This window comes from Hordeum vulgare, chromosome 5H (assembly GCF_904849725.1).
Source record: "Hordeum vulgare subsp. vulgare chromosome 5H, MorexV3_pseudomolecules_assembly, whole genome shotgun sequence".
NCBI lineage: Eukaryota > Viridiplantae > Streptophyta > Magnoliopsida > Poales > Poaceae > Hordeum > Hordeum vulgare.
The window spans coordinates 283,263,475-283,276,225 of NC_058522.1; positions in this window are offsets into that span (position 1 = coordinate 283,263,475).

Here is a 12,751-nt window from a genome sequence, read left to right on the forward strand (position 1 = left end):
CAAATGACTCCAGTTGTCTAGTTTTATGCCACAAGTTAAATCTAGGCAATCTAATAAGAAGAGCAAGAAAGGTTCTAGCTCTAGTAGTAACACTAATAACGCTAAATCTCATGATTTTGCTTCACGTTGTTTTATTAATTCCACTAACGATTATCTTAGCCAAGTTACACTTGAGCAAGAAAACAACTTATTGAAAGGAATTACTGAGAAAGGAGTATACAAAAGTCTTGTTGAGAGTAAGCATTTTGAGGAAATTGTTCGCAATCAAGGATGGAAATGAAAGAACCAAGGTGTTGGTTTTGAACGAAACTTCAGTGCCAATGAAGTTACATGAGAAGAAGATCAATACCAAAAGATGAAGTTTCTTCCCCAAAAGGAGAAGTATGATGCTACTTCCTTCAAGGGAACTCAAGTCCAAGATGATCTTCCAAAACAAGACAAAAAGCTAAAAGGGAAGTACAAGCTAGAAGATGAAATAGACTCATATTAAGAACCTCCTCATGCTTTGGGAAGCTGGGTTCCCAAGACCACATCAAGTTCTGTGTGATCAAGTGCTACTAAAACTCCAAGGATTCCCATCAAGTTGATGTCGGTCCCAAAGAAGAAGATATAGAGAGTTTTTGAGGGTGACTATGCCAACAAACTTAAGTCACATTAATCCATGGCAATAACTTTTGCAAACCACTACAACATTATGCACTAGTTCATGGTGTCACAAACCCTCTTGTTGGTAAGTCAAGGAACAAGGTTATCAATGCATTCATGGTCATCATCATATGGGTACTTCACTCTATATATATGGATATCCTTGTTATTCCTTGTTGGATTAACCCATGTATGTTCAAATTGCTAAAAATAGCATGGAACTCCCAACTCTTGATTATCATCATCAACATTGAGCATCCACAACTACAACCACATGAAGTCTTCAACGACAAAACCCAAGGTTAGTTCATCCCTCTTAGGGGGGTCTCACATCTAGGGGAGCATTTCTCTAAGACTTGAGCTAAAACAACTCTTGTGATATGAACACATCAGTAACTTATATAAAAATGGTAACCCAATTTGTCCTTAAACGATGATTATGACCTATGATCAAATGTTATAATTTGGCTCCTAAGTCAATATGCTCATATATAGATGAATTTGTCATCGACCATTGTCTTTATATATACTAGTTTGGTTGTGCATGCTTGTCATATTTCATTTACCATTTTATTGTGTGAGCAAGTTGCTATGCATATTTTCTCATCGAATACTTCTAATTGCAGTTTGCTTAATTTAAATCTTTAAGCCAATTGGATGGACAAGAATGCCTAACCACCCTCTCTCACTATCTATCTCAACTTGTCTGAAATTATTTCTTGCTGGTGATAAAATTTGACCAAATTTTTATTCGGTCCCTTCAGATGAGGAGCATTCACAAACAACAATCTCAATAGGCGTGAACTTTAAAACCATTTGTGTGTACTTTGGTCTGACTCAGTCATTCCATTTTTGTCCCACTAATCACATAGACTGGTCTAATTTATACCCCTCGGATAGTCCGAATAAAATCGTTCCGTCTCATGAAGCACTCTCCTTTGGCAGTTACACAATTCATCCTCACTGAATGGTTTCGCTCGGCCTGACCGATAGAGTGTGAGGTATATATAATCGCGGACGGTTCCTCTGAAAATTCCATCAAACACGCCCCTTCCACTCCTCATCCCGGTTGTTGTTCCGATCACCAGAATCTTTCCACTTCATTTCACGTCCTCCTCATACTAGATTCCTTAGACATCGCCATCAATATTCACCAACGTCATTGTCGTTGAGGGATGTTACCGAGTTAGGGTATGGTTCGACCACCTTTACTTTCCCAATCCAATTCTAAGCACAAGATCTTGTGCATTTTCTTCCCACGGCTTGCACTACCCTTTACACGGAAAGGATTCCTAGTTTTATGTTTGAGCAAAAGAGTTAGGTTTAGGGTCTCACTGTCTTCACTTTGGACCGACCGATTCAACGCTCTTCGGTGCGATCGATTTGGCTTAGGCAATTGCACATAGTGTTTTCCGATCTGACTAAATCACACACTCTAGGTGTGATCAAGTCATCTATTTGGAAGTTCAAGTATACTACGAAGAGATTGAGTCACACACTCGATGTCACTGAATCATGTCGACATAGTCTTTGTCCTTGCCTCCGAATTATCAAATGAGTTTATTCGATGAGACCGAATTGCAAAAGTGAAAATCTAAAGTTGATTTTTGAATTCAGGTTTTTGCAAAAGCATCTTCATTTTGTGATCCTCATATTGTCTATTCCCATCTATTCTATTCACATGTATGTTTGCAAGATGCCACCTTCAGAGGACATTTAGAACACCGATATGGATGTGGATATTGAATTGAGTGCTGGAGCTGACTCAGAAAGCAGCTCAGATTCTGATCTAGACACACCCAATAGTCATGGACTCCCCAAAACTGCCACATATGATAGAAAGAAAAGGAAATCGGATCAAGTGGTTGTCCGTGTTCCTTCCACATAGACCTCAATGTTTGAGAGAAATAGCCAATGGTCAAGCCACCTCCCAAGAATAAGAAGTTGATGTCACATGATATGCCAAGTTCACCATCTCCTACATCGAGGACACCTCCCAAGGGCAAGCGCAAGAGAAGTGCTGCTACTATTTCTCCTAGGAATAACAGACCCAAGTTCCTAAGAGGAGATAAGAAGAGGAAGCTCCAGCTCATTTGAATAAACTCACACTTTTTCTGTCAGCTCATAACGATGGGCACTCTGAGGAAGAAGATATGAAGAAGAGAAAGGATAAAGGTCTAAGGAGATGGAGGACCAATAATCCACATCCTCATAGGACCTAGGATGCTATTGTTGACTACATGTTCCACACCAAAGAGCAACAAGATTTCTATCATACCATATTGCTTGACAAGAACCCAACTATCAGTGACATGAAGTGGGTTTACTTGAAATATATTCATGCTCATCCCGAGAAAACACCAAATTTTCATGAGAACTTAAAGTCTCTCCACATTGACAAATTTGTGAGTTTGGTCAAGTCTCAGTGGAGGTAACGATATGATCATGCAATTATATTCTACATCTCATTTCTATCCAGATGGTAGAATCAAGTGGATGACTGAAGGTGTGCTATATGAGTCCATAGTTGATGGGTCGGCTAAGTTTCTTGGTTTGCCCCTAGAGAGAGAAGTATTCATTGCTATGTATGGTGATTCTCACAGGAACGAGAACACCATGGACAACATGTACACAACTATCCCTCGTGAGTATATTCCAAAACAAAAGTTGGGATCCGTCTAATTTTTTTTTTCGAGAACCTGTCACTATCAACACTATCTAGAGGTATACCTTGATGCCCAAATCTGGAGATGATCAGATGAATTGTGGATATTCCATTGATATGTTGAATCATGTTTATGAACTCACTGGTTTAATTGTCATGGATCTTATTGTTGCGACTGTGAAGAGGACCACAACTGACGAGAAGCGCTCATGGGGTTATGCTCCTTACATTCAGTTGCTCATCAAGACCAAGGTTGGTAGCAACATATACTTTCTTGAATGCAAGGACTTGCCACTTCATCCAGAGCTCTAGGATTTCACTGTGACCATGTATGTAGATCATCCTAGTTCTGATGATACTCGGGAGCAAGCTGAGGCTGCCAGAGATGCTAATCACTCCAGTAGGCCCAATACTTCTACTGTAGAGATGCCTAAGACCAAGAGTGTCCAGATGATGAATCTACTGAGAGTTACCCATAGAATCAACCAAGGCTTATATAACCTTGTGAATAACCAAGAGAGTCTAGAGCGAGGCATGGAAACCAAGTTCCACTCTCTTGATGTCAAGGCGACATATATTGCTACTAACTTAGAGAAGCTCAAAGAAGACATTGAGGCATGGATGAGTGATTCAGATGGCCACAACATCACTTAGTATGAGGCTCAAGCCATACCTTATCAATCTGTTGCTCAGCTTCAGTTGTGCCACCCCAGCGTCTACCACTCTAGTTCAGTAGACTTCATGAGAGGCTTTCAAATACACACTTCTCTCCACTCCATCTGCTCACATATGAGTTGTTGCTACATGTAAACTGCATTGGCTTTTTCCCCAAACAGCAGAGGAGATGCAACATAGTAGAGATAAGTATTTCCCTCACTGAGAATCAAGGTAATGGAACCAATAGGAGAATCACACAAACTCTCAACTTTAGCACCTACAAACACAAGATCAAACACTTGCACCCAATGCGACAAGAGGGTTGTTAAGCCTCTTGAACTCGTTACTTGCAAGAATTAAATAGTGACAGAAAGACAATATAAATATAAAATAAAATAGCAGAAGATAAATGGTAGCAATATTTTTGGGTTTTTAGTAATATGGTTTCTATAGACCCGGGGGCCATAATTTTCGCTAATGGCATCTCTCTCAGAGATAACATACAATGGGTACACAAATTGATGTTGGGCAATTGATAGAATGTCATATAGTTATGAAATATTTAGTCACGACAACGATCATGTATATAGGCATCACGTCCATAAGCAAGTAGACCGACTCCTGCCTACATCTACTACTATTAATTGATGATACGTCTCCTACGTATCGATAATTTGTGAAGTAGACATGCCATATTTAACTTTGTTCACAATACTTTTATATTGTCTAATGAATTTTCTATTATTTAATCGGAACTAACCCACACTAGTGCGGTTTTCATGAGAATTACCAAGGTGTTGTTTTTGTGCAGAAAATAAAATTTCTCAGAATCTCCCAAAACTTTTTGATGATTTTTATGGCATATATAAGAAATATTGGAGCGAAGAACCATCGGAGGGGGGTCATAGAGTGCTCCGAAGCGAACAGGGTGCAGCCACCCCCCCCACACACACACACACGCCCTGATGGTTTGGGACCACCCCATGGCTCCGTTTGACGTGATTCTAATGCTGAAAAATCTTATATATGCAGAAACCCTCAGAAACAAACCTACAACTGCCGCTCCACCACCGCAAGTCTCTGTATCAAGAAAAAATCATCTGACTCCCTATTCTGGCACCCTCCTAGAGGGGCAATCATCACCGGAGGCCATCTTCTTCATCCCCGTGGTCTCCATGACGAAGAGGGAGTAGTTCACCGTCGGGGCCGAGGGTATGTACCAATAGCTATATGTTTGATCTCTTCCTCTCTTGTGTTCTTGAGATGTCACGCTCTAGATGTATCATGTGATTTGTTAATATAGTTGGATCATATGGTGGTTGTCCCTTGCTATCTTGGTATGATGAATTGAATCTTTCACTATGAGATTTTGTTATGTCGGATTGAATATTGGATTTGAGATCACTTGACATGTGTCTTGCATGTTGATACCCGTGGTGCCAATGCGGTGTTCTATTGATTCACTTGATATATGTTTGGTACTCATCATGCGGATTCTCACGATGATAAGGGGGTAATCTATGCATATGATTTTGTAGGGATAACTTTCTTTTGGCCTCGTTATTTTGAAAGTTCATGATTACCATGCTAGTTTGCTTGAAGTATTATTGTCTCCACATCAATAGCAAACTATTGTTTTGAATCTAATGGATCGGAACATTCACATCACATAAGAGGAGTTACAAAGGACATCTATGCTAGGTAGCATGAAAGCATCAAAAAATCATTCTTTATCACTTCCCTACTCGAGGACGAGCACGAGTTAAGCTTGGGGATGCTTGATACGTCTCAAACGTATCTATAATTTTTGATGGTTTCATGTTGTTATCTTGTCAACTTTTGATGTTTTATATACCTTTTATATCTTTTCTGGGACTAACTTATTAATTCAGTGCCAAGTGTCAGTTCCTGTTTTTTCCGTGTTTTTGACTCTTTTGAGATCTGATTTTGGAACGGAGTCCAAATGGAATAAAATCCTCGAAATAAATTTTTCAAGAACAGAAGAAGATCGGGGGACTTGAGGGCCAAGGCAGGAGAGCCACAGGGGGGCAATATCAAGAAAAACTCATCTAACTCCCCGAAATATCAAGAAAAACTCATCTCACTCCCTATTCTAGCACCCTGTCAGAGGGGCAATCATCACCGGAGGCCATCTTCATCATCCCGGTGGTCTCCATGACGAAGAGGGAGTAGTTCACCGTCGGGGCCGAGGGTATGTACCAATAGCTATATGTTTGATCTCTTCCTCTCTTGTGTTCTTGAGATGTCACGCTCTAGATGTATCATGTGATTTGTTAATATAGGTGGATCATATGGTGGTTGTCCCTTGCTATCTTGGTATGATGAATTGGATCTTTCACTATGAGATTTTGTTATGTCGGATTGAATATTGGATTTGAGATCACTTGACATGTGTCTTGCATGTGGATACCCGTGGTGACAATGGGGTGTTCTATTGATTCACTTGATATATGTTTGTTACTCATCATGAGGATTCTCACGATGATAAGGGGGTAATCTATGCATATGGGTTTATACACATTCTTGTCCTACTTTCGTCGATAGAAAACTTAGGCTGCTATTTGAAGTTCCTTGTGTTGGATTGAACATCATGAATCTGAAATTGTTCGATGCATCTCAAATAATTATCCCACGAATACTTGAGGTGACATTGAATTATCTAGGTGACATTAGGGTTGATTGATATGTATCATAGGTTTTATTCTAGTATGAACTCTAGGGTTGTTTGTGACACTTATAGGGAAATCTGAATAGATTGATTGGAAAGAATAGAATTGAGGTGGTTCTAGTACCAACAACAATTTGATCTGATGTTCTCATCTACTTATGAACTTTGGAGTGATTCTTTGTTGCACATTGAGGGATGATCATCAGATTACGTTATGTTAGCATTGTTGAGAGATTGCACTAGTCAAAGCTAGGCCTTATTTCTAAGCATTGCAATACCGTTTATGCTCACTTTTAATGCTTGTTACTGTGCTGTTTTTATATTTTCATATTACATTAACCAATTCCTACTATCCATACTAGACTTGTATCACCATCTCTTCGCCGAACTAGTGCACCTATACAATTTACCATTGTATTGGGTTTGTTGGGGACAAAAGATATTTCTTGTATTTCACTGCAGGGTTGTTTGAGAGAGATCTTCTTCATCCTACACCTCTGTGGGGACCTTGTTGGGGAATGTCGCATGGGAAACAAAAAAATTCCTACGCACACGCAATACCTATCATGGTGATGTTCATCCACAAGAGGAGATTTCCAATCTACGTACCCTTGTAGATCGCACAACGGAAGCGTTAAGAAACGCGGTTGATGTAGTGGAACGTCCTCACGTCCCTCGATCCGCCCCGCGAACCGTCCCACGAACCGTCCCGCGATCCGTCCCACGATCCGTCCCGAGATCCGTCCCACGAACCATCTCGCGATTCGTTGCACAAACCGTCTTGCGATCCATCTCACGATCCGTTCCGATCTAGTGCCGAACAGACGGCACCTCCGCGTTCATCACACGTACAGCTCGATGATGATCTCGGCCTTCTTGATCCAGCAAGAGAGACGGAGAGGTAGATGAGTTCTCCGGCAGCGTGACGGCGCTCCGGAGGTTGGTGGTGATCTATCTCAGCAGGGTTCCGCCCGAGCTCCGCAGAAATACGATCTAGAGGAAAAACCGTGGAGGTATGTGGTCGGGCTGCCGTGGCAAAAGTTGTCTCAAATCAGCCCTAATACCTCAGTATATATAGGAGGGAGGGGAGGGACCTTGCCTTGAGGCTTAAGGAGCCCCAAGGGGTCGGCCGAAGTGGGGGAGGAGGAGTCCTCCTCTAATCCTAGTCCAACTAGGATTGGAAGGTGGAGTCCTTCTCTATTTTCCCACTTCCCCCTTTTTTCTTTTCTCTTTGATTTTCTTTCTCTCCTGCATAGGGGCCTTCTTGGGCTTTCCCACCAGCCCACTAAGGGCTGGTGTGGCACCCCTAAGGCCTATGGGCTTCCCCGGGGTGGCCCACCAGCCACTAGTGAACACTACGGCCCCCGGGTCTATTCACAACTATCGTCTCCACTTTCACTTTTACTTTCCTTTGTTTACTTTTTGCTTTCAGTTATCACTTTTCAAACAATCTATAATGGATTGACAATCCCTTCATAGCGTTGAGTGCAAGCTCTTTGTGTTTGTGCAGGTACTTGTGACTCGACGCGATCCTCCCACTGGATCGATACCTTGGTTCTCAACTGAGGGAAATACTTACCGCCGTTGTGCTACATCACCCTTTCCTCTTCAAGGGAACACCAACGCAAGGCTCCAAGGCCGCGGGGAAATCCTTTGCATATTTGCTAAGGAAGTCCCTATAGGCGTAGCCCGTAGCAGCAGGATTCCTGGCGCCGTTGTCACGGAAGGTTTGTTGTCGCAGTAGCAGAGATACTTGTAGAGCATCTTTATATTCACCCAGTTACGTTGTGACGTTTGATACACACAAGGTATTCCTCCGGTGCTAGTGAGTTATATGATCTCATGGTCATAGGAATAAATACTTGACGCGCAGAAAAACAGTAGCAACAAAATGACACGATCAACATGCTACGTTCATTAGTTTGGGTCTAGTCCATCACATGATTCTCCTAATGATGTGATCCCGTTATCAAGTGACAACACTTGCCTATGGTCAGGAAACCTTGACCATCTTTGATCAACGAGCTAGTAGACTAGAGGCTTACTAGGGACAGTGTTTTGTCTATATATCCACACATGTATTGTGTTTCCAATCAATACAATTATAGCATGGATAATAAACGATTATCATGAACAAAGAAATATAATAATAACTAATTTATTATTGCCTCCACGGCATATTTCCAACAGTCTCCCACTTGCACTAGAGTCAATAATCTAGTTCACATCACCATGTGATTCCAACGAATCCAACACCCATATAGTTCTGGGGTCTGATCACATCTTGCTCGTGAGAGAGGTCATAGTCAACGGTTCTGAAACTTTCAGATCCGTGTGTTCTTTACAAATCTTTATGTCATCTTATAGACGCTGCTACTACGTGCTATTCGGAAATACTCCAAATATCTACTCTACTATACGAATCCGTTTCACTACTCGTAGTTATTCAGATTAGTGTCAAAGCTTGCATCGACGTAACCCTTTACGACGAACTCTTTAACAACCTCCATAATCGAGAAAAATTCCTTAGTCCATTAGTTACTAAGGATAACTTTGACCGCTGATCAGTGATTCAATCCTGGATCACTCTACGTACCTCTTAACAGACTTGTAGCAAGGCACTCATCAGGTGCGGTACTCAGCATGGCATACTTCAGAGTCTATGGCTAAGGTATAGAAGACGACTTTCGCCTATTCTCTTTATTCTACCGGGGTCGGGTTTTGAGTCTCACTCAAATTCACACCTTACAACACAGTCAAGAACTCCTTCTTTGCTGATCTATTTTGAACTCCTTCAAAAACTTGTCAAGGCATGCATCTTGTTGAAACTTCTATTAAGCGTTTCGATCTATCTCCATAGATCTTGATGCTCAATGTTCAAGTAGCTCAATCCAGGTATTCCTTTGAAAAACTCCTTTCAAACAACCTTTTATGCTTCACAGAAATTCTACATTACTTCTGATCACCAATATGTCAACCACATATTCTTTATCAGAAATACTATAGTGCTCCCACTCACTTCTTTGGAAATACAAGTTTTCTCATAAACCTTGTACAAACCCAAAAGCTTTGATCATCTTCATCAAAGTGTATATTCCAACTCCGAGATGCTTGCACCAGTCCATTGAAGGATCGCTGGAGCTTGCATACTTGTTAGTATCTTTAGGATCGACAAAACCTTCTGGTTGTATCACATACACTCTTTCCTCAAGGAAAACGTCGAGGAAATAATGTTTTGACATCCCATGTGCAATTTTTCATAAACAATGCAGCAACTACTAACATAATTCTAACAGACTTTTAGCATCGCTACGAGTGAGAAAGTCTCATCATAGTCAACTATTTGATCTTGTCGGAAACATCTTTGCGACAAGTCGAGCTTTTCTTAATAGTGACTTATCACCATCATCGTCTGTCTTTCCTTTAAAGATCCATCTTTACTCAATAGTCCTACGACCATTAAGTAGTTCTTCCAAATTCTACACTTTGTTTTCATACATGGATCCTCTCTCGAATTTCATGGCCTCCAGCCATTTGTCGGAATCCGGGCCCACCATTGCTTCTCCATAACTCATAGGTTCATTGTTGCTCAACAACATGACCTCCAAGACAGAGTTACCATACCACTCTGTAGTAGTACGCGACCTTTGTCGACCTACGAGGTCTGTAGTAACTTGATCTGATGCTCTATGATCACTATCATCAGCTTCCACTTCAATTGGTGTAGGCGCCACAGGAACAACTTCCTACGCCCTGCTACACACTGGTTGAAGTGACGGTTCAATAACCTCATCAAGTTACACCACTCTCCCACTCAATTCTTTTGAGAGAAACCTTTCCTCGAGAAAGGATTCGTTTCTAGAAACAAACACTTTGCTTCCGGATCTGAGATAGGAGATGTATCCAACTGTTTTGGATATCCTATGAAGATGCATTTTATCCGGTTTGGGTTCGAGCTTATCAGGCAGAAACCTTTTCACATAAGCATCGCAGCCCCAAACATTCAAGAAACGACAGCTTAGATTTCTCTAAACCTTAGTCCATACTGTGTCATCTCAACGGAAATACGTGGTGCCCTATTTAAAGTGAATGCGGTTGTCTCTAATGCATAACCCATAAACGATAGTGGTAATTCGATAAGAGACATCATAGTATGCACCATACCAAATATGGCGTGGCTATGACGTTCAGACATATCATCACACTATGGTGTTCCAAGTGGCATGAACTGCGAAACAATTTCCACATTGTCTTAACTGCGTACCAAAACTCGTAACTCAGATATTCATCTCTATGATCATATCGTAGATAGTTTATCCTCTTGTTACAACAAACTTCACTCTGAAACAGAATTGAACTCTTTCAATATTTCAGACTTGTGATTCATTAAGTAAATACTCTTGTATCTACTCAAATCATCATTGAAGTACGAACATAATGATATCCATTGCGTGCCTCAGCACCCATTGGACTGCATACATCAAAATGTATTACTTCCAACAAGTTACTATCTTGTTTCATCTCAATGAAAACAAGGCCTTGCTCATGTGGTATGATTTGCATGTCACCGGTGATTCAAAATCAAGTGAGTATAAAGATCCATTAGCATGGAGCCTCTTCATGCAATTTATACCAACATGACTCAAGCGGCAGTGCCACAAGTATGTTGTACTATCATCATTACCTTGTATCTTTTGGCACCAATATCATGAACATGTGTAACACTACGATCGAGATTCAATAAACCATTGAAGGAGATTATTCAAGCAAATAGAGTAACTATTATTCTCTTTAAATGAATAATCGTATTGCAATAAACACGATCCAATCATGTTCATGCTTAACGCAAGCACCAAATAACAATTATTTAGGTTCAACACCAATCCCGATGGTAGAGGGAGCGTGCGACGTTTGATCATATCAACCTTGGAAACACTTCCAACACGTATCGTCACCTCGCCTTTAGCTAGTCTCCGTTTATTCCATAGCTTTCATTTCGTGTTACTAATCACTTAGCAACCGAACTAGTATCCAATACCCTCGCGCTACTAGGAGTACTAGTAAAGTACACATCAACATCATGTATATCAAATATACTTCTTTCGACTTTGCCAGCCTTCTTATCTACCAAGCATCTAGGGTAGCTCCGCCTCAGTGACCGTTCCCCTCATAACAGAAGCACTTTGTCTCAGGTTTGGGTTTAATCTTGGGTCTCTTCATCAGTGCAATAAATGTTTTGCCGTTTCACGAAGTATCCCTTCTAGCCCTTGCCTTTCTTGAAACTTAGTGGTTTTACTAAACATCAACTATTGATGCTCCTTCTTGATTTCTACTTTCGCAGTGTCAAACATCGTGAATCGCTCAAGGATCATTGTATCTATCCTTGATATGTTATAGTTCATCACGAAGCTCTCACATCTTGGTGGCAGTGACTTTGGAGAACCATCACTATCTCATCTGGAAGATTAACTCCCACTTGATTCAAGCGATTGTCGTCCTCAGACAATCTGAGCACACGCTCAATGATTGAGCTTTTCTCCTTTACTTCATGGACAAAGAAAGTTGTCGGAGGTCTCATACCTCTTAGCAAGGGCACAAGCATGAAATCACAATTTCATCTCTTTAGAACATCTCTTATGTTCCGTGATGTTTCAAAACGTCTTCGGCGCCTTGCTTCTAAGCCATTAAGTATTTTGCACTGAACTTTTGCGTAGTCATCAGAAACGTGTATGTCGGATGTCCACAACATCCACAGACAACGCTCGAGGTGCAGCACACCGAGTGGTTCATTAAGGACATAAGCCTTCTGCGCAGCAACGAGGACAATCCTCAGTTTTACAGACTCAGTACGCAAAGTTTGCTACTATCAACTTTCAACTAATTTTTCTCTAGGAACATATAAAAATAGTAGAGCCATAGCGCAAGCAACATCGTAATTCGCAAAGACCATTAGACTATAATCATGACAATTAGTTTAATTAATCATATTACTTAAGAACTCCCACTCAAAAAGTACATCTCTCTAGTCATTTGAGTGGCACATGATCCAAATCCACTATCTCAAGTCCGATCATCACGTGAGTCGAGAATAGTTT